A 23147-nucleotide genomic window follows, 5' to 3' on the forward strand; every position below is an offset into this window, starting at 1 on the left:
ACAAAACAGTAGAATTTTTCCATTCTGCTAAGTTATAAATCAGTCACTAGGTAAATGCCTGAAAACAGTTATTTTTTAGACCACTTATAATTAACCACTTTATTTGGGGCAAATGCAGGGCCTTATTCCTGAAAACAATGTTTAAGAGCAAATACCCATATTTAGAAAGAGTAGAGATCATGGGCTTTTTCCTGAAAATTCTTCCAAAAGAAAGAACTGTGTGAGTGCTAAAATGTTATTTTTATGTTGTAAAATTAATCAGGCCCTTTAAAAAAAATTATAAAGTGAAAAAATAATTAAAGCATGCATAGCACTTTGTAAGAATTAATTCAACAGTAGAAAGCAAATAATAAAGGAGAAACCCCCAATATATCAGGAAAAATACCTACAGCCCTAAAGATTACCTTCACTTTTTTTAATGTACATAAATTATCTGCTGCTTCATATACAGAATCATCTTTGGACAATGAGACTGTGAGTGTAAAATGCTCTTGAAAGAAAACTTGGTGAGACTTGTTCACGTTAAGCTTGAACAGCTTTTTTCTGAAATTCCTTTAAAAAATAAAGAAAAGAAGAAACAGCTCTAGACATGCAGGAAATACCTGGTTTTGTGTTATAGTCAATCACGAATATTAGGAAATACATTTTGAACTGTCTTGAACTACAGCCCATTTGACTATGATAGACGTTTGGCTCTTACGTCACTGGTGTTTAACGCAGATTCTCTGACTAATAAATGCATGTAGCTGGGTAGGGCACAGCTGGGTGCATGGCTGAGTACAGCACAAAAGTTTCAAAGGGATAGGGATGGTAAAATTACCTTCAACTTCAGTGGAACAGGACATATTTTGCTTAAATAACTGACTCACAACACTTCTGACATTTACCCCATCTATCTCTTTAAAACCACAACTAATTAGTTGAACTTGATCCAGACTTTTTAAAATTACAATAAAAATAAATAAATCCCCTGATATGCTCATTTTACTAGCAATAAATAGAGAAAAGTCTGAATTTAAGTGCTAGCTTTGACCCCTGCTCCTTGCACAAAGTTAATGTGCAAAAATAAAAAAAAAAAAAAAAAGGAATCCAGTATGTCTTTTATCAAAAGTCAATTCAAAGCTCAATACAAAGTTCAACACTTTTGCAGCATACATTATCGTTAAGATGAAATATTTAGTGGCTCTGTATTCCAGTCATCTTTTGACAATAACCTATAATGTCCCCAAGGTGGCAGATGCTGACGGATGCTGGAGAACTCAGTCAATTTTTAAAGATATCTCATTTTTCAGGAAGATGGGTTGAAAACCGCTAATTTGTATTAGCATGTCATTGATTAACTTGCATTTCCCATTTTAAAGTCCTAAACAAGTCCTACAAACATTAAAAATGTTAGCTGCTTTGAATCTTCTACAGTAGGTTTATAAAACCTTGAAACACTGCCATTTAATAGCCATCTCCATGTCTAGCCCCAGTGAATGGGTATAACTCTTCGCCCTGTTCCTGACAAAAGGAAGTCACATTTTTTGACTTCTTGTAATGCTCTCCAGAGATAAATAAACTTGTCACAAATTATAGCTACTAATAATGTTTCAGGCTTCCCTACATGATAGGTGCAAGGTGAACACAAGGTTGGAGTAAACCTAATGTAGAACTGCTGCTACACTTTTTTTGGATTAAACTTTACTAATATTTAATATTTGAATTTAAGCAAATGTTTAAAAAGTAAAGGTCTTGTGATTATTAAATGAGCATTAAGGTAAAATGGAAATTGGATTGCTAAACATCCCATCGCATTCACATGCAATATGCACATAGAAGATGACACACTTTGGAAAGCATTTGCCAAGAAAAAGTTTTTAAATGCTTATTTTTGTTCGAAACCCTACTTATGGAGTTAATTCACTCCACACATAGGGCAGCAAAAAAAAACAACCCACAACATCTCCATGTGGTTTCAGAACAGCACTCCAAGCAAAAAGCTTTCTGAGACTTTCAGCATTATCGTCATACACTGTGTTACATTTCTATGAGACTCCAGCAGCCAAAGAGAATTAGGCTGAATCTGGTACCAAGGATAAGATCTTTGAGGAACACTGCCATATTTCATTTCCACTGTTATCAGCCTTGCTTACAAAGAGTGTCTTCTTCATGAACAGCCCCACTCCCACCAGCAGGCTCACTTGTGACAGCCAGCCATAACTGAAGCAGGTGACGGTACAGTCATACCATTGCAGGAGAGTGCAGTGTGGAAGCCTCTGCCTCAAAGAAGCACACACCAGGTCTCTCTGGCTGTGTGGAACAACATAACCTTGGTTATGTTTGCCAGATCTTCTGATGAGCATTAAGGGCTTGGGCTGACCATGGCTCAGCTACCTCACTCATTCCCTTCCACTTTCTTTTCTGTGATGCCACAGAGAACAAAACAGCATCTACTTTGCATTTGCCTGAATGGAATGTCCTAGCTAACTCTTACACATGCCACACTTGAGAAGATAACCATAAATTCTAAGAAATGATCACTTCTATAGAATCATAGAATCATATAATAGTTAGGGTTGGAAAGGACCTCAAGATCATCTAGTTCCAGCACCCCTGACATGGGCAGGGACACATCACACTAAACCATGTCACCCAAGGCTCTGTCCAACCTGGCCTTGAACACTGCCACAAATGGAGCACTCACAACTTCTCTGGGTAATCCATTCCAGTGCCTCACCACCCTTACAGTAAAGAACTTCTTCCTTATATCCAATCTAAATTTCCCCTGTTTAAGTTTTAACTCATTACCCCTTGTCCTATCACTACAGTCCCTAAGGAATAGTCTGTCCCCAGCATCCTTATAAGCCCCCTGCAGATACTGGAAGGCTGCTATGAGGTCTCCAACGCAGCCTTCTCTTCTACAGAACAGCCCCAACTTTCTCAGCCTGTCTTCATACAGGAGGTGCTCCAGTCCCCTGATCATCCTCGTGGCCCTCCTCTGGACTTGTTCCAGCAGTTCCATGTCCTTTTTATGTTGAGGACACCAGAACTGCACACAATACTCCAGGTGAGGTCTCACAAGAGCAGAGTAGAGGGGCAGGATCACCTCCTTCGACCTGCTGGTCACACTCCTTTTGATGCAGCCCAGGATACGGTTGGCTTTCTGGGCTGCGAGTGCACAATGAAGCTGGCTCATGTTCAGTTTCTCATCGACCAGCACCCCCAAGTCCTTCTCCGCAGGGCTGCTCTGAATCTCTTCTCTGTCCAACCTGTAGCTGTGCCTAGGACTGCTCCGACCCAGGTGTGAGACCTTGCACTTGCCATGGTTGAACTTCATAAGGTTGGCATCAGCCCACCTCACAAGCATGTCAAGGTCCCTCTGGATGGCATCCCTTCCCTCCAGTGTATCAGCCGAACCACACAGCTTGGTGTCATTGGCAAACTTGCTGAGGGCGCATTCAATCCCACTGTCCATGCCACCGAAAAAGATGTTGAACATAGACCAGTCCCAACACTATAAACATTTCCACCTGAATATATGCAGAGCAAAACATTAAATGAAAAGGACTGGAATGAAGCTGAAGTAAACTTACAAAGCCAGCTGCATTAACAATGGAAAGCTGCTTTTTTTTTTTTTTTTTTTTTTAATTTCCTCTTCTCTGGCAATAAGGTTCCAGAGAAACCAGCTTCACAGAAAATGAGCAAGTGAACAAGTGCCTAGTGACTAGACCTATGCTGGAAATAATAAGGACTGCCCAGATGGGATCTAATGCCATTTTGAGGCTGACTTCACAGAGGAAATGAACTCTTTGATTAATATTTGACTTAGTCTGTTTCCTTGTCTTCAGTGACATTTTTTTAGTCTGAGAGAGTAAAATCCAGATTGTTGTGACAATTGTGAGAACAAATTAGTCAGTATTTATAAATCACTTAGAAGAAAAAGTGCTGCGGCTGATAATCATGAAATTGGATGAAATCAGCAAAACATGTTGCATGGGAAACCAGTTGCTTCTTCCATCTCAAAAGTTGGAAACACAGAACTGCAGTGATCTGCTGGTGATGCAGGCTCTATGATTCCTGTCTAGCCTGTGGGAGTCCACACTCCTACCTGAGTAGTGACATAATTTTTATCTTCACAGTTCTGTAGAAAAGTGAAGACAACTGATTCGTTTGCACAAAATGTCAGCACGTTTGCTCACAGACATCTAAGCTGTCCAAGAAATAACTCTGTATGCTTTGGTCTTCAAAAACTATATCAGATGACTCCTGGCTCCTTAAATATTTAACTCACACCTCAGCTAACCCCTATTTCTTTGAAAATACCAGCCCTTGATTGTGTAGAATTGAGGGTAAAAAACTACTTGGGAAGAGAAGCCTCTGGGATCAGCTTCTCCTGGAACCAGGCAGCCATGCCTGCACACATACACATAAACACACACAGCCCATGCTTCTCACAGCAGAGTGGTATTCTGTTTGCATTTTGTTTTGTTTTGTTTTTAAAGTTAAACTGAGGTTTGCAGGCACAAAATTACAATACCTCTTTCTTAGCTACATGATGAATAAGGGCCACTGTTTGTATGTTTGGTCTTGAATGACAAAACATTGGTAATAAAATATTTCAGAATAAATACTGGAAAGCAGGGATACATTTTTGGTTTTAAACATCTGTTTTAAAGTGATACAAGGGAGTGAAATTAAATTTAATAATCTCTCTTCCTTCCTCTGCTTTTGAAATTGTAAGACAATGCTGTGGGACATGTGTTTCAGATCTAGTGTGGTATTTTCAGATGTAGACAATTCATTATCCGTGGTTCTCCTTTTCTGCATAAACCATGATTTTTCTAAATACAAAATTGTCTGCTAAATTGTCCCCAGGTTACACAACACAAAACAGCATTTGTGCATAATAAAGCATTACGTCCACCTGCTATAGATAGTGTTTATTCTACACATTTTGTTTTCTCTGTTGGATTGTGGCCAGTGAACCCAATAGTCCTTTTGAAAGCAAAGGATCTTACATGTCAAATGGTCCAATTTATTTTACACAAGTCTGATCAACTGTCAGCCCTTTTTCAAGGGAGTAGAAAGGGGGTTGTTCCATGCTTTTTATTGGGTACTTTGCCAGTGAAAAATTCATTTTTTATATCTTTTCCATATCCTAACTCACACAGGTGCGTGCTTAAGTCAGGCCACAGGGTGTGATGCAATTTCAACTCTCAGCTACAAGACTTCTGCACCCACATTCTCCACACTTGAAAATGCTCATCAGTTGTGCCAGCCACCTGCTTTACACATTTTCTGGACAACTCTGATTATACCTGTGGCCATCTTTATGCCTATATCTGTATGCCTTAGGGCATCACCCCTTCTAGGACTAGTAGATCAACCTAATCATAAGGAGAACTTTACCACACAGAAGCTGAATCTTTTGACTGACTGTTCATTTAAATCAGTCAGTTGAGTACAAAGCAGCAAGTGACATTAACTTTTTTTCTCTCCTGGGCAGGACAGAACTGTGCTTAATTAGGCATTTAAGAGAGACTTCACTTCCACAGTTCTTCACCACACATGTTATTTTCAAGCAGCTCAATGATCTGAAGCATCAATTAGTTTCAATTCACACCTACTATCCTCCTTTAGTTCACTTTTAATTCAAAGTCCAAATTCCTCTCCTTGTCAAAAAATGGTAGTTTTCTTTTTGTAAGTGTTTCATCTGAAGTTCTGAAAACTACAGTGCCAAATGCCATTACTTAGAACTTCATACAGAGGCCTTATACCATTTGCCAAGTTTTCTATTTTCATGTTTTTATGCCCAGTATATACTCTTGCTTTCCCTTAATTAGTGAATGTATTGATTCAACTCCCTTAAAACATCTCTCCAAAATTCTTCTTCCTAAACCAGTTACAGATTTTTACAGGACACCATCATGATACCGTCAAAGGGAACTAAGATGACCCTAGTCTAATAAAATGTTGCAAATAAACATGCAGTAGAAGTTACAGCAGAAAGATTGAAACATCAGGTCTTCCCTTTTCTCACACATCACAATACATTCTGCAGTTAGATCAGAAAAACACTCCATGCTTAATATGAAAAAAACAGAAGCCTTCAAAACCTACATTAGTTAAGGATGCCTATTAAAAAACAAAAAATAAAGCAAATCCATTATTTATCAGTTAATTTTCAGAACACTCATTTTCACCAGTCAATAGCCTAAATGGTGAGGAATCCTCTTAGCCAGGTTTTTACCATATATGCTTGTCAGCCCATAAAATCAGTGGTATCTGCAGCTCTGGGGGCATATCTTATGGTACTCCCTTATTTGTTCCAAAAGTTACTGTTACTTAATAACTGGAAGAAATGGAAAGTGTAACTTATTCCTTAAATATGGCTTATGCCTGAATGTCTGTTCTGCAACTTAAATCAGGTCACATTTAGAAGAATCAGAAAAAACAATCAAGTATCAACATAAATACTTTAAAAATGCATTTGTTAGTACTATATCCCAGTATTTTTTCCTTTTGAAAACTAATGTTTGTAAATTCTGATGACTGATTACCTTAATTGTCCTTATTAACTTTTTTACCAGTTTATTTAATATAATAGTAAAATTATTCAGCTGCTCCTTAGTTTGCGAATGCTTATTTTGAATTTTGTGAGAAAAGTAAGAGGTGGGATGACAATTCAAATATCCTGCTGATGAGATGACAGTACAGAACTACCCATCACTACCAAATAACTTTCTTTCCGTATACAGTACAAAGTTACTTACCTGCTGATGTTCTTTCATACACACTGCCTATACAAATTAATATGTTGCATATACTGCTTCCTGCTACTGCAAAACAAAAAAATCAGTTAATGTTTTCAGTTAAGCTGCCAATGTCGTTCAAAATCTGTTAGGAGTGCTTTCTCAGGAAAGCCCACCATGAAATCTCTACACGTTTTCATGTCTACCTGACAAGTTTTACATGTGATTCTTTATTATGGCAACAGACTGTATAAAAAAATATTGTGTTTGCATTTATAAAAAAATCAACAGGTTTTTGTCCAAAAAGTAGAGAGATAGTTCTACACTTGATGGTGGGGTTTTTAGAAAAATATGACATGAATCTGCTGGTTTGGCTGGAAATCTAGAACTACCTCTGATATGAACTCTAGGCATGTCTTACTCTGGCACAAATGTAAACCTCAGTTTATATATACTCATGCTATATGCAACTGCCAAACAAAATATCTCCAAGCTCAGTCTTGTAAGTTCCCTGCACCCTTGCAGTCAAATGTACATATGAAAATCACTCAAAGGAAAAATCAAATTTTCCCTCCTATCAGCAGCTGAGAGATCTAGCTTATGTACAAGGGTCAAAATTTTCAGTAATTGTGTTAGGCACACAGATAACCTCAACACAAAATGAATTCTAAAGCCAGACCAGAATACATCTGAGATGGACTATCCACTTGAGACATTATTTATATTTATAGAACTACCCTTTCATACTTGTTTTCCAAAATGGAAAGGCTAGACAGTGCAGAGTAACAACAAAGCATGCAAGTCCCAAAACACTGTTAAACAAAACAGCCCTTCTCTGTGTGTAAATTTGCTCAGACACTCCACAGCATCTGAAGACATCAAAACAAAGCAGTCTTACAAACAAATAAAATGAATAAACATATTTGTAAAAGGGCAGTGAAAAAGGATTAAACAAAAACCAAGCAAAGCACACCTGTAATTCATAACCATGTCTCCAAACCAACAAGGAATATAACTGCGCTTGTTTTGCCAAGGGTTAATTTTAGGTATCTCAACAGCACATTCTCTAGAGGGTTTTTTTTTTCCAGATTGCAGTTAAATCTGGCCTATCACCAGGGATTCAGCCTCTCAAAGTTGAAGATGTTCAACCTCTAAACAGTCACAAATGCTTGGCTTTTCATTTACAGTTCCTATCAAATATAGAAACATCTTTCATATGTTTAGTTTTTACACAGATTTCAGTACTCCTCAAACTTATTTTAAACCATTTCATAGCCATCCTTCCTGCCTGTTAAACACATCAAGTGCTTCAGTGCCAGCTGGTGTCAGAAAAGAAAGTCTAAAAACAAAAAACATACTGCTGGCTGCCTTCTATCCTTGCTGGCACCCACTGCTTGAAGACAGATTAAAACACTACTTGTAGCTCTTCCAGCTTTCCTCAGACACCAGAATTTTATTGTGGGAGAGGCAATTAACAATACTGCTCTTCAGCAAGGGGCATTTTCTGAGTCGCTTTCCTCAGTTCTTTTATGACCTTCTAACCTGACCCTCTTTTATTTGCAAAACAGCTTTCTATGGAGCTATATATATATATATATTTTATTTTATTTTAAAGGCAACTGACAGGGAAATGCAAGGTGGCTCCAGTGGAATTTTTTTTTTTTTTTAGTCTATCCTGGTGTAACCAGAAAACAGAAGGAAAAAAACAAAAAACAAAAAAAACCACAAAAAACAAAAACAAAAACAAAAAAAAACCAGAAAAAAGAAAATTTCTGTTATATTGTGTGCATTCAAAAGTTCTAAGAGATTTATGCATTCAGTTCAGTAATGTCTTCACCTTCCCTTCCAGCTCCCCCACACTCTGCTCCTCCACAAAGACCAAGCTCCAACCAACCTATTTCCCTGTATGCTCACCACAAGCATTGGAAGAGATGCTAAACTGCACCACCACATCAGATGAGACAGTCATACAACTCAATGTGCACAAGAGTATTGAGATATTCAGAGAGAAAGAGAGATTACATGAATATTCTCAAACATGCCTGAATTAAGCCTGCCATAGGCAGTTAGCAAAAAGACGAGGAGATATCTCATTTACTTCACACATTGACCTTGCTTCTTTTATTGAAACCATGATTTCTTACAGTGTGACAATTTCCCTATAGACAGGAGGTTTTATATATACAAGCATTTAGAAAACACTCAGATTTGCAGTTCCACTAGCTTTAATCAGATCCATTTTTTGGAGCACCTTTATATGAAAATATGCATTTTTAAATAAACTCCGACAGGGCTGGACTGATAAACAGTAGCTGAATGAGGATTTTAGTAATTATTTTTCAGTCATTATTTTCATAATAGAATTTTACTAGTTTTTAAAAATTATATATAAGCATATACCATTCTCCTGCCATTAAAAATTTGAAAAACACCTGCAATGCTAATCTAATCAGAAGAACAAGATCTGATTCAGTAAGTGTTAATAAAATCTGTGGAAAAACATAAACAGATTAGAAATTACAACATGTGAGACTCCTAATTTTACCTTCTAGTAGTAAAATTGAAAGATCTGCATCTAATGTAGTTATTTTTAATACAAATAATGTGTATTTTTCTTCCAGTAAAATCTGTACTATCAGAATTAAAACATTTTCATCTCTATTGCTGTTACTTTAGAGCAATACCTTCTATTTTTCAACAAATACACCGCAAATAAGTGTATAAGTAAGTATATAAATAACGATAAAAATAGCTGGAGCTGAATAAAACACTGGTTCATGAAGCTCTGGTGTTCATGACTACTACTTTTACGAGACACAGAAGTATTTTTTACCTATAAATAAAAGTTTTAAATGAAAATTCAACCCAAAGCTTTATTAAAACTTTAAATCCAATGTGTTTGGTTATTATTCATTGTTGGAACAGAAAGAAACAATAGTAAAAACTTCCACTTGCTATGCCCATTCCGGCAGACAATTTACAAACCAAACTAATAACTACTTTGCAAGCAATAAATTTTGAACTGACATAATAATAGCTGTTTTGGCACTGGTAGGACTACAGTTGCTTCCAATCTCAGAATTTCTGGATAGAGAAGAATACCTCTACACTTTGTGGTTCAGTTCCATCTAAAGGCAGCCAACTCCAAATAAACTATCCAAATTAGCAGAGTTAATACAATTGTGTTATGGAGATATCCAGCCAGACTAACTTATCTTTCACAGAAATCAGTCGCGGTATTTCTATAGGCCACTTAGTAGACAAAACCAAGAGTGAGGTCAAAGTGCGATGCAAGCATCTAAAGCAAAATATAGGCCAAAGCCAAGGCAAAGGAATTGGTGCAAAACAGCAATTTCATATTCAGCTGCCACCTAACTCAGGATAGCTAAACTTATCTGTGCAAGAAAGAGCACTCTCAAGCCCTTCAGGCTATTGTGCAGCAAAAAAATCCTGAATTTCAGAGCATCAGAAATAAAGCCAAGAAGGATGGATCTAAGACCTGGAAGTGAAAGCAGGTGGGCAGGACAAGGCAGTTCTGCTGGTCAGCCACTGCTGCAGGGAGTCTTCAAAGAATCCTGTAGTACCGGATACAGTATAAAAAGTCATTAGAAACCTACAAACTTAAGAAAATATGGTGTAAATTCTTTTCTGCTACTTCCAGTACTCATACATGGACAACACCTCTTAGCATTCTGAGGCATCTCTCAGGCTTCTGAACTCTGTCTGGATCGCAGGTTAATAAAGAAGCCTACCTACAAGCCCAAAACCAGGCAGTAGGGGAGAAAGGTGTTTTAAATATACCACTGTACTATTTTCTAAATAATAGCTCTGTAAGCCCTTTGCAAAGCCATTGCAGGTGCAAACAACTGACCTGAGAAGAACTCCAAAGTCCACTTACATTCTCCAAGGTGGCCTTTTATGTAGATGATGATTCTCCCTCTTCCTTCCTGCTCCCACTTCCTAGTTGCCAGTGATGGAAACCTTACTGCATAAGACACTTGGATCTCCCTGCACATTGTATAAGCATACTAGGTGTCCAATTCTGGCCCACCACACACCTGGCAACCCAAAAATGGAAGCGTTTCAGTGCCTAATTTGTATGTGCCTTCATACTGAACCTAGACCTGCCAGTGGCTATATTGCATACATGGTTATATATAGTTGCAGCCAACTTCACAATCTTGCTGCATCTAAAAGAAACACTATAAATGTGCCACACACTGTGAAAATCAGCCTGAATACCAATCTCAATCTGGTCATGTAAGCAAAGATTAGAGTGCCTATTTCTGAGCCAGTTAAAATAAAGCAAAAAGGTGCTCCATAGTTGCAGAATAAGATAAGACCGGTCCTGCAAATACAATTTAGGAGTTTAAATACACATTGTAAATACACATTGTTTTAAGTTCCAAAAACCATTATTATCAAGTCTAAAAATTAAAAAATAAATATTTCAAGTTGTTACTCAGATCAAGAATGCTCAAGTATACATCAATGAAAGTGCCACTGTGAAACTTTTTGTCGGCATAGCATTTCATAAAACTTATCTCAAAGTACATAAAGCAAAGAAATTCCAAATTAGAAATGATGCCTTGCTTCCCCCCTCCCTTTTCAAGTGACTCTTTCAAAACTTATAAAATGAAAACATATCTTATTGCAATAGCTGCTCATAATTACTTGTATTTGCTGTTGCTAAAAATACCCAGCTTTGACAGAAGAACTTAGAATGTCAGATGCTGCTGTATTTTCATCTAATTTTAAGGAAAATAAAGATATTTCATCCCAAAATATTCAAGCAATTTACTAATATGAGGTATAGGTGATTAATTATGGCCCTGATATCACTGGCTACACCAGTAAAAACAGCAATTCAAGAAATCAAACCCTTGTGAGACTAGTCCAAAAAACCTCATGATTTTTTTTTTTTTTTGAGAGATGTTCAAAACCCCAAGTGTTAATCTACAATAGTATTTTATAATTTGATAGAAAATCCATACAGGCACACAAATACAGGTTGACGCTTGGCAAAATCACTTTTTCAACAGTAAATATCTGTAACAGATGCAAAATGCCTGGCTACTTTTTACAGCACTTGTGTAAAATTATTAACTTATTTTTGGCTTGGCAATTGCTATTGCTTTGTGAGAATTAAGAAAATGTCTCTCTTCAATACAATTTAATATTTTGCCATAAGTTTTAAATGTCAGTGTTCCCCTTTTGCAGAAGATCTTAGGTAAAGTTTCAGAAAAATAATTTTACGATCAACTGCAAAGTTTCAGCTTCTTTGAGACTGTTCATGTATAGATTATATGTAAAAATAACATAACCCAGCCAGATTTCAAAACAAAACAAAGCCAGTCAACTTCTGTGAACCAGGCTAATGACATAGGTCTAGGATTTTTTTGTCCCTGTTTCTAGGCACTGTATGTTGCCAATGAGAATACAGTTTATGCCAATCTTAATCTGGTCATGGGAAAGAAACAGCCAAAGATATATAGCCAGAACTGTTTACAAGATAAACAAAAAGTTTACTGCTTCCCACATACTAGGGAAACAGTTGGATTACACATCAGCATCTGGTTGCTCCAGACAATACTACCAGGAAGTTAATGAAATTGGAACAAGGAAATTACTATGACTCGGCACTCCATAAAAAAAGTGTAATTTATCATCAGTAAAAAAACAATGGGAGCTTTGCTGATAAATTAACAAAAGAAAATATAAAGGCTGCACTGCTGTAAAACAAGCTGGATAAATTAGCTCTGTTCCAAAAGCTGACGTCACCTAAAATTAGAAAAACGGCAACCCTGCTAATAGTGAGAAATGGTGATCATTTTGGATTACAAGTAAGAGGTAAGGCAAGATGTTTATCTCCAGTTTTAAGGTACTCATGACATCACCTTCAAATGAAAACTCAATTAGTTTTTCCTACACCCCTTTATTCTAAAGGAGTTTTATTCTACCAATACTAGGAAACCAGAATACTGCTTGCGACATTTAGGAGTCTCTTCCTCTCCCAAAAGTCAAAGTAAGAGCTTCTGTTTAAAGACTTCCCAGGAATCAAACCTGGCCTGTTAGTTTGGTGATCAGTCAGGTGGAATATTCTGAAACTCTCAAATTTGGCTGCCTGAAACATCTCCACTGGGCAGCCTCCACTCAGTCCACATTGTGCAGTGCTGTAAGATGTCTCGTATGACAGTTTCTAAGAAACTCTTTCTTTCAAAGCCAGAAAATTTCTGTTTCAGGAATGTATTTTTTGTTCTTTTTGGCCACTTCCATGGTGGACTTTTTCATGAAAATGGTCTCAGTTATGGCACTAAAATGGAGTAAACTATTTTCACTTCAGGCTCTTGGAGTATCTTCTGACCACCATGGTCAGTACACCCTGCGGGTCAGTACTTATCCACTAGTCCTCACGCAGCAAGGTTTTCCTAGGCTGGTCTCATCCCCATGTCACCATCCATGTGCCAGCAACCCAGCATACCCATGACCTACACAAAATTTCCTGTTCGACTCATAACAGTAACTGCCAGCACTTCTCAACAAAAGGAGGAAACTTCAGCCATGGTCTCGGCTCCTTATTCATGAAGCATATTTGTTCATGTACCAACACAGGAGCAGGCAGGCAGCAAGAAACCACCCTATAGGCTTAGCCTTCTCTTACTTGCAAAATTCAGCTTGCCTAAAGACCACTTGAGGATAGTCCTATGCAGTGTGCTTTCTCTATTAATTTCTTATGCACCTAAGGACACAGATGCCCCATACCTAGCAGGACCCTCCAATGGATCAATATAAACAGATTACAGCTGCATGCAGAAACATAGCTTTTTACTCTGGAGGGAATAAGGGAGCAAAAAATCCTACCGTGTTTGGTTGTCTTTCTGGAGCAAACACATTGCTATCTTTATTCTCATCGCTGAAGAGCAGGAATTCATCACCAGCCCCCTACCTATGACCTGCAATGTCCTTAGTCATCTTGAAATCATTCAGCAGCAGTAGACAGTCTCTTCCTCCAAGCAACCTCTACTCTAGGCCCACCTAAAGTCAGGCCTAAGCTGCTTTACACCAGATTCCAGGAAAGACAAGCAACACTGCCTTCTGTAGAGAACCTCCAAAGATAGTTCCTAAATGGTGTTGTAGCACCTACAGTCCCTGGCTCTAAACAGCAGAGAATTGCACTTAAGAAAGACATAAAAGGCGTTTCTCAGGGCTGACCTTCAAATCAAGATGAATGAGACTTCTTTTTCTGATTATCCAGCTACCCAAAGTAAGTGATTTCATGCCACAGGGAAAATTTCAGGGGAAAAATAGCACTCTCAAATCAAGGATCTTGCATACCAGTGTTTGACCTATACTTACATCCAGCATGTGCTCCCCAGAACTGAACTCTTGGGCTCCTGGGAAGAAGTTGGGCTGTGGAGAAGATTGCCATAGAGACAGTGTATGGTTTGTCAGAGCTCTTTTCTCAGACAGTTGTCAGTATGGAAAGTAAGCTGTTATCAGATCCTTTGGCAAGCCAATGCATTTTACTAATCTGGCAGAAAAATACAGCAGAAGAAAACCTGACTAGCTTCCTGCCAGACTAGTAAAATGAATTGTGTTACTGCAAAAGCTGACACAAGGGAACGGGTGGAACCATATGGCTAGAAACTGGCACAGGGCTACAAAAGAGTAAGGAAAAAGGACTGGGACTTCCAGTTTTCTTGGCAACAATTATATTGGCCACCTACCCACACGCTGGGTAAGTGGCCAGCTCATAGCACAAGGCAATAAGTACTTTGGAGAATGTACAGTTAATAAATGGAAAAGAGCAGGGGTATGCAGCATTATTTCACTGAGCCACTAAAGTTCAGGGGCTAAGTGTGGGACCTCTTGAAGTCAGTGGCACAACTACAATCTTCTCCATCTGGTTAGGCTTATTACCTGCCTATCTCCTCAGAAACCCATTGCAGTTCTTCAAAAACAACAAGTCAGAGGAATACTCATATATTGGTTTAAAAATATAGAACTGCAGATAAAGAAAAAAAAAAACAACCCAAAACACAATAGGATAAAGTGCCTCTAGTATTTGAAACTACAGCTTTCCAGAAATATACTGTTTCATTATCAAAAATGCTGTTTATTGGTAAACATTTACCAACATTTTGTCACTCTATAAAATTAGCACCCTGTGGCTGTTCCCACTGAAACTGCAAGGATTTCCACTATATAAAAGTCATGTATAAGTCATTACATGATTTAAGCCACAGATACAAAACTCTCCAGCCTGGAAAATGCAAACAGTAGCATTGTAACAACCCAGGAACTGTACTAAAAGTTAAACAATGCCTTTGAACATTAAAGATAAGGCACAGAATAGGCTAACAAACTACACAGCTGATAAAAACAGTAGTGAATTGAAGACTTGAACAAAAAGCATGAAAAGGAAAAACATCTGCCATGCTGAACTGCTGGAGGAAACGGAGGACAAATATCCCTGTTTCTTTAGCTGCAGCCCATACCCCCACAATAGTTAAAACTGAATGCATCTAGAAGGCAGTACAGCCCAGCAGGAAAGTATACAGGAACCAAAGATAATCATATATGTAATTATATAACCCCATAGACAAAACACGAATGCTACAGCTATATGGAGGAGAGGAGAACAGTTGGGGTTCTTTTATTCCAAGTAGTCAAAAATATATGTGAAATATAGGAATCATAATCTTTCAGAGAGAAATATAAAGTATCTTTATTATTAAGAATGCTTTGCATTCTTAATTCTTTGCATTAAGAATGGCTTTGCAGCCATTACACATATGCTTAACACTTAAAGCTAGGAAGGACAAGAACATTTATTTAGACTGATTTCATGCATAAATTACTATAAAGCTTTTAAACAGCAATCTTTTCCGCAAATTCATAACTTCAACTGTAAGACATATTCTAAAAAGACATCCATCATACTGCAAACACTTCAAGGGATGGAGGTATAGTGCTAAATAAAGGAAAGCTAGGGAGGGAGCCCCACCATCAGACCTCATCATCTATGTTGCTTAACTTTTATTTCAGTCCCTGGCTCTGTTTTTGGCTGCTTCAACTAATTACCTCCAGTATATGCCAAAACCATATGTAGTACTACTCAGAGGATAGTTTGCTCCAGTAACCACTCACAAAAGCAAAACAGAGGTGAAAAAGATGAGAAAAGTATGTCAGAACTTAAGTAAATTCTTTTTGCCATCAAAAAGAAAAAAAATAATATGGCAAACTATTTCAAAATCGCCATTTTAATACAGTAGTTTTTTGTCTTAGCTGAATTTGGAGAACCTGATTCAAAATTACATGAGGACGAAAAACTTGTGATTTGAAGGCAATTTGCCAATGGGCAATTAGGTGCTGAAGATAGGTAGGAAGTTAGTAAGTACTGAAGAGTCACAAAAGAAAGTGCTGCCAAATGTTGAGTACTACATAAAGCCATCTTAAATCCTGATTAAAGCCAAAGGATATGTCCTCCTTATTACAAGAAAAGAAAATAGACTAAAATGAAAGGAACAAGGAAGCCTCATAATGATACTATTAAGATCTATTTGTGAGAGACTTAAAAAGGACATGATATAAAGAAATGTAGGGTTGTAACTAAAATGTTAATGGACAGGTAGAGCCCAAAATACAAAAGTGAAACAAATGTTAGGCCAATTAAAATAAAGAAGACCTTCGCCTGTACTGCTAGATAAGGAAGTCTCCAGTCTATATTTATTCAGATGATGTTAAAGTAAAATGAAACCTAGTGAAGGATGATGCAAGTCCTACATCTCAATCTTGCATATTGTACACTCTGAAGCCTAAAACATTGGTTGGAAAGTCTAAGACTCTGACTTCCAAGTTAGTTCATTTTGCTAATGCAGGATTTCCCCATTGTAAGAGAGGAACAGGTGTGAGATCATCTTAGGAACCCGAATGTGTACAAGTCCATGGGACCTGATGAAATCCATTCATGGTTCCTGAAGGAGTTGGCGAATTAAGTTGCTAAGCCACAGGCCATCATATTTGAAAAATCATGGCAGTCAGGTGAAGCTCCCAACGACTGGAAAAAGGGAAATATAACCCCAGTTTTCAAGAAGGGGAAGATGGAAGATCCAAGGAACTAAAGACCAGTCACTCTCACCTCTGTGCCTGGCAAAATCTTGGAGCAGATACTCCTGGAAGGCATGTTAAGACACATGAAAAACAGCAAGGTGCTTGGTGACAGCCAGCATGGCTTCACTAAAGGCAAATCCTGCCTGACCAATTTGGTGGCCTTCTATGACAGGCCTACAGAACTGATGGACAGGGGTAGAGCAGCTGATGTCATCTACCTGGACTTGTGCAAAGCTTTTGACATTGTCCCACATGACACCCATGTCTCTAAACTGGAGAGACATAAATTTGATGGATGGACCACTCAGTGGATAAAGAATTGGCTGGATGCCACACGTAGAGAGTTGCAGTCAACAGCTCAATGTCCAACTGGAGACCAGTAACAAGTGGTGCCCCTCAGGGGTCAGTGTTGGAACCAATCCTGTTCAACATCTTTGTCGGCAACAGGGACAGTAGGATTGAGTGTCCCCTCATCGCACGCTTGCCAATGACACCAAGCTGTGTGGTTCGGTTGATACGCTGGAGGGAAGGGATGCCATCCAGAGGGACCTTGACATGCTTGTAAGGTGGGCTGATGCCAACCTCATGAAGTTTAACCATGAGAAATGCAAAGTCCTATACCTGGGTTGGGGCAATCCCAGGCACAACTACAGGCTGGGCAGAGAAGAGATTCAGAGCAGCCCTGTGGAGAAGGTCTTGGGGGTGTTGGTCAATGTGGAAATGAACATGAGCTGGAAGTGTGTACTCACAGCCCAGAAAGCCAAACGTATCCTGGGCTGCATCAAAAGGAGCGTGACCAGCAGGTCGAAGGAGGTGATCCTGCCCCTCTACTCTGCTCTTGTGAGAACTCACCTGGAGTATTATGTGCAGTTCTGGTGTCCTCAACATAAAAAGGACATGGAACTGCTGGAACAAGTCCAGAGGAGGGCCATGAGGATGATCAGGGGACTGGAGCACCTCCTGTATGAAGACAGGCTGAGAAAATTGGGGCTGTTCAGCCTGGAGAAGAGAAGGCTGCGTGGAGACCTCATAGCAGCCTTCCAGTATCTGAAGGGGGGCTATAGCAATGCTGGGGACAGACTATTCCTTAGGGACTGTAGTGATAGGACAAGATGTAATGGATTTAAACTTAAACAGGGGAAGTTTAGATTGGATATAAGGAGAAAGTTCTTCACTGTGAGGGTGGTGAGGCACTGGAACAGGTTGCCCAGAGAAGTTGTGAATGCTCCATCCCTTGCAGTGTTCAAGGCTAGGCTGGACAGAGCCTTGGGTGACATGATCTAGTGTGAGGCATCCCTGCCCATGGAAGAGGGGTTAGAACTAAATGATCTTAAGGTCCTTTCCAGACCAAACCATTCTATGATTCTATGTTTAAAACAGGCCACATGGTTAATGCTGATCACCATAATGAAATTACTCCATGCAGGATGCTCACATAGATTACTTCAGCAACTCTGGACCATGAATGCCAGTGAGACATTTGACTCACAAGCTTTTCTTTTTTTATTATTTTTTTCTTGCAAAGGTTTTAGAGGAATGCAGATTTAAATGAATCTACATACAGTCTAGAAGACAAGTGCACCAATGTGGATAATTAGATCAATCAGGTAAACAGATGGATAAACCAGGAATGCTGTTATGTGTCCGGTATTACCTAACCAAGCTATTGCTCTTTTATCAAGGGATTAGTGCTGTAGAAGGCATATAGATATCACAACAGGAAGAAAAGATCACTTTCCCTGATGATGATGATGTGAGAGTCTCTGTTATGGATTTAGAAAAGGTCTGGCTATGTTTATGTAAGTTTAAGGAACAGTTTGGGATTGTGGTAGGACAATGTGAAGTATCCCAAATATGAAGCAACAGAAAAGGATCTCAAGCAGCACCCTAATTTGCCCAGTGCCATTTGGAGGGGAACGAAATCAAGCAGGCTTGGGGTGGGGGAGGAATCAAACAAAAACACTATTTAGGGATTTGTCATTATTTTATCACTCTATTAATGCTAAACCTCTCACCAACAAAATATACTGTGATCTGAGAGAGAGACACTCAGCCTCATAATAATTCAATCTGGTTTAGGTGAACACATGTACAGGAGAGTGAAAAAAATCTTTGAACACGTATTTACCAAATTCTATTCAGACTCTTAAGAGAGCTTATCTGTACATGCATAAGCTTTACAAGTGTTTCAAAGATACATAGCTATAAAATATCTTATGTTAGGAAAAGGGTGCAAAAAATTGCAGCACCACCTAATCTAATCCAAATGGAGAAAAAAACCCAAAGCAGAATGGCTTTGGAGTCCTAATCAGTATGTTACAACTGACTAACTCTCCCATTCTGTGTACAGCATGTAGAAGTTCCTGTGAAACCTCTGGTAACATTCTCATGAATCTATCTTGGAGACAATCTCTTCCACAATCAACTACCATTGCCTAAACTCTTCAATTAACAGGGAAGCATTTTCCCTTAATGGGAAAAGGCAATAAATTGAGAAGAATTTTCCCTCCAAATTTAGGATCTCAGAGGCACAGTAGTTTCCACTATTTACTTGTAAAGAATGGAAAATGACCTGGCAACACTACTCTCTGAGAAAACAAGACTGTAACTGAATTTTGCGAGAACAAAATGTCTCAACCATATAATTCTTCTGTGTTGTCATCGCACTAAAAGATTTTATTCCTAATGCTGCCTACAAGAACAGTGTGAAGAGTGGTATCTCTGAATTCCAGCATATAATCCACTGATGAAAACTGCATCTCCTGGGTGTATGTAACAACCACCTGCTTTTGTATAAAAGGCACAGAAGACTATAACGACTCACAAATTATATGTGATCTCATATTTAAATGTAAATGAATTACATAATTACTTTTATGTCTTTAGGAAGACAGATTTCATCTTCAGGACTTAATGTGTTTGTTAATATAACAGACCTCAAAGTCCTCTGCAATAAATGCCTTTATGTACAGCAAGAAAGAAACATGAGATACTTCAAATGACAGCCTGAACGCTGCTTTAATACCACAGATAATTTACTGGTTTCTCTCAGCTTCAGTTACTATTTAGGTCAGCTAAAGATGTGAATCCTTAAAAAGAGAGCTATGATCAAATGAAATACAATTCTTTAATAAAACATAAGTTATTGCAAAGCTATATTTTATACAGTAATTCAGCCCAGCAGTTAAAACTCAACTCCCTGAACAATAAAAACAGCTCTGCTGAGCACAGTCCTTCCAGCTTCTAGGCTGATCCTTCCCCCACTGCCTCCTGTGTAACTAGGCTAATACAAAAGAGACCAATCAAACAAGATTTTTGTTTACCTTTCACTGAGAGATAGAAAGTGGTGAGCCTGCATATGCTCCTTTGTCCACAGAGAACATACACTAGATTTTGTTTGATACACATTTTGAAAGTTTCTTTCAAGTTTTCACTTCTTAGAGAATGGTCGTGTTGCTATAGCTTTTGGCCCCTTGCTAACAGCAGCTTTTTCCCCCTCACCAGAATTTGAAGCTTTTGATCTCTTTTATCTTCTGCTTGCTCATAGCCTAAGAATTGCATCCGTGGCAAAGCTTGTCCTCTTCAGAGTCCATTGACTTATTGCTAGAAAACAAGGAAATAGCTTTCTTTTCACTCCAAGTCCCTGTTGAGATAATACAGTCTGAAGGGACACAGCCTGCATGGAGTAATCAGAGCTATTGTTCATCACTGTTTGAAATGCACAGTGAAAATATACCACTGGGGGGAAAAGTAAAATCAAACAGAGCTTCTACCTAAGAGAAATATACAGACAGCAAACCAAAGTAGGCTTTTCTTAAATATCATCCATCAGGTACCACCAGGCTGTGCTACAACTTGGACAACAGCACTTACTGAACATAAGCAAACAGAGCATAAAAGCAAATAAATACATTTAATTTCTGTGCTGCAGGGAAGGCAAGGCATCAGTAGTACTCATCTTTCCGATTTAGAATCACACAGCACAGCCCATCAGACTGTCCTACAGAAGATTAAACCATGTTTTCAGACTAATTTCCTGAGCACCGCTTACTCTCTCATAGCATCCTTACAAGCATACTAAGTCATGAATTTCATGTTCCAAACATAGTGCCATAAGGGAATTAAGATTTAAAGGTTAGCACAGCAAGAAAGACAACCACAGCAGTATTAATGAAATGAGCGATCTTGCCTCCATCTCCAGAAATAAATGAAAATCAGTGCAGCACAACCACTACCAAATGGTTCCTTCACACCTTCCATAAAGAACTGTAAAAAAGGATAACAAAAGACCCTTCTGGTCTTTTATTCCCTCCAATTACTAAATATTTCTTGGCAAAAAACCACTTTTCTTTCTGCATAAGGACAGAATTATGACGTTGGTTGACTTCATTTTGCTTGCCCAATCTCTTTTCATAGTTCAAGTTAATCAATCAATCACATGGGTATTTGTGAAGGAAAAAAATAAAAAAAAATAAAAATACACAGATATTTCATATGTGAACTTGGATTGCCCTTTCCCCTCATAAAATCTACAGGGCAGTATTTATTACAGGTCCTGTGTGAAAATTTTCTTACACAGCCTTGCCTCTAGAGATACGTAATTTTGAGCAAAATCCCTCAGAGCAGTCCCACATCCAGTTTAACTTTGGTGGCTTCCCCAAGGTACAGCTCAAGTGAAATTGTGCATCATGCCATTCCTGCTTTGGACAGTTGTGGTTCCATCCACCATGGGAAGAAAACAATAACAAATTCAATTATCACCTGAAGTTGCAAAGATACAGAACAAGCACACTAGACATTCCCTCTACCAGTTCTGATTATAAATCAGAGTCAAAACTAATCTAGCCAGGTAGCTAGTGTCATAGATTTCTGCAAGAATATAGGAAACAGTAAAAACCTGTATTGGTAAGAACATTGAAATAAAACCCTACTCCCTGCAGACTGTTTCCCATGAGTAGAATTTAACCCATACTAGACCTTCTGCTCTGGTAACAACACTGGATGTGAACTTTTACAGCATTTCTTTGGTTTTGTTAGCTTTTCCAAGACATGCACTTAAAAATTTGCCAAAAAGTACAAATTAATTGTGTAATGTATAGTTCAGCAAAAGCAAGATAATTTCTTAGCAGTAGTACTGAATACCTCCTTACAATACTTTTTGAAGCAAAAAAATACCTTCAGAGTTTAGTAATCTTTTCAGCCAGGCTTTCAAGATGTGTATCAGTTGGTTTACCTGTTTCACACACTATACTGCAAATGTCTTTAATGTACTGATTTATTGCCTAATTCCCTTCAGATTCTGTTATGTAATGGACAAAAGGCAACACTTTCTACACAGCAAGCCTTACAAAATAACTGAAATACACTTAACTTGTAACATTAGGACTCTACTCAGATCTTAAATGTTGCAAACCAGATACTGCCTGGGCATGACACAAGGCTCGACTAAGGAAAAAAAGTTCCCCAATCAAGTAGAGAAACAAATAAAAACTTTATCACATAAAGGTTGGGTGGGCTTTTTACCACAAGAGATTTTTTTTTCTTGCAGAATCAGTCACAAAAGAGAGACTGCCCTTGAACTTTATAAGGTCTGCAATGATGCGTTACTACTAGCAAGGAGAACACCACTAATATCAGTGAGAACGACAGCAATGAGAACAAAATTAACATCACAGTTATATGGTCAATTAAAGAGATGCCCCTGCCTACTAGTTCAGACAGTCTTCACAATTTCATCATGATTCAAAGGATATTTAATATGCTTCTCTTAGAAACTTAGCCCTCCATGTTTGTGAAACTTTTGAAAAGTTTCTATCTCATGAAACGTCTAAGAAACATTTGAAAAATAAACTGTAATGTGTTCAGGAAAAAAAATAAAACCAACCAACCAACCAAATTTTAAATCTGCACTTTTTAAAGTGTTCCCATGATTTCTGTACATTTGAAGAGGGATTCAAGCCTCAACTTAAGATGTTGTTAAAGGCAGCCATGTGGACACCAAGTCCCCATTCTCCTTCCCAGGCAAAAGACAGCTGCCAGGGATAATGGTTCTCACTTACACTGTCATACATTTCCTAGGATAGGACCTAGTGAGGTCTCCATCTCTTCTCATCAGCTATTTGGGGGACTTAACTGACCACTAAAGTTGGATGAAAATACCTCCACTTAAATTCTAAACTAAAAATAAAGTCACAGTTAAATCTCCTAAGCTATGCATCAATTATCTAACATCAAAAACAACAACAAAATGTTCAGAAATATTTGATTTTTAAAGGACATTTTTAGTTGCATTGTAATGCA

General features: G+C 38.2%; 1 long non-coding RNA gene across 2 annotated transcripts in view; it reads right to left on the reverse strand.

Annotated features, from left to right (window-relative positions):
• The window catches only part of LOC136013692 (uncharacterized), a 42821-nt gene that overhangs the window by 7762 nt on the left and 11912 nt on the right, over nucleotides 1-23147 (reverse strand). The window contains exons 2-3 of one of the 2 annotated variants that reach the window (XR_010612322.1): nucleotides 6756-6821; nucleotides 405-552 (exon numbers count right to left, since the gene is read on the reverse strand). This is a non-coding gene — a long non-coding RNA (uncharacterized LOC136013692). The remainder of the gene's footprint in view (nucleotides 1-404; nucleotides 553-6755; nucleotides 6822-23147) is intronic. The other variant, XR_010612321.1, reaches the window with a different exon arrangement.

This window comes from Lathamus discolor, chromosome 4 (genome assembly GCF_037157495.1).
Source record: "Lathamus discolor isolate bLatDis1 chromosome 4, bLatDis1.hap1, whole genome shotgun sequence".
Lineage (NCBI taxonomy): Eukaryota > Metazoa > Chordata > Aves > Psittaciformes > Psittacidae > Lathamus > Lathamus discolor.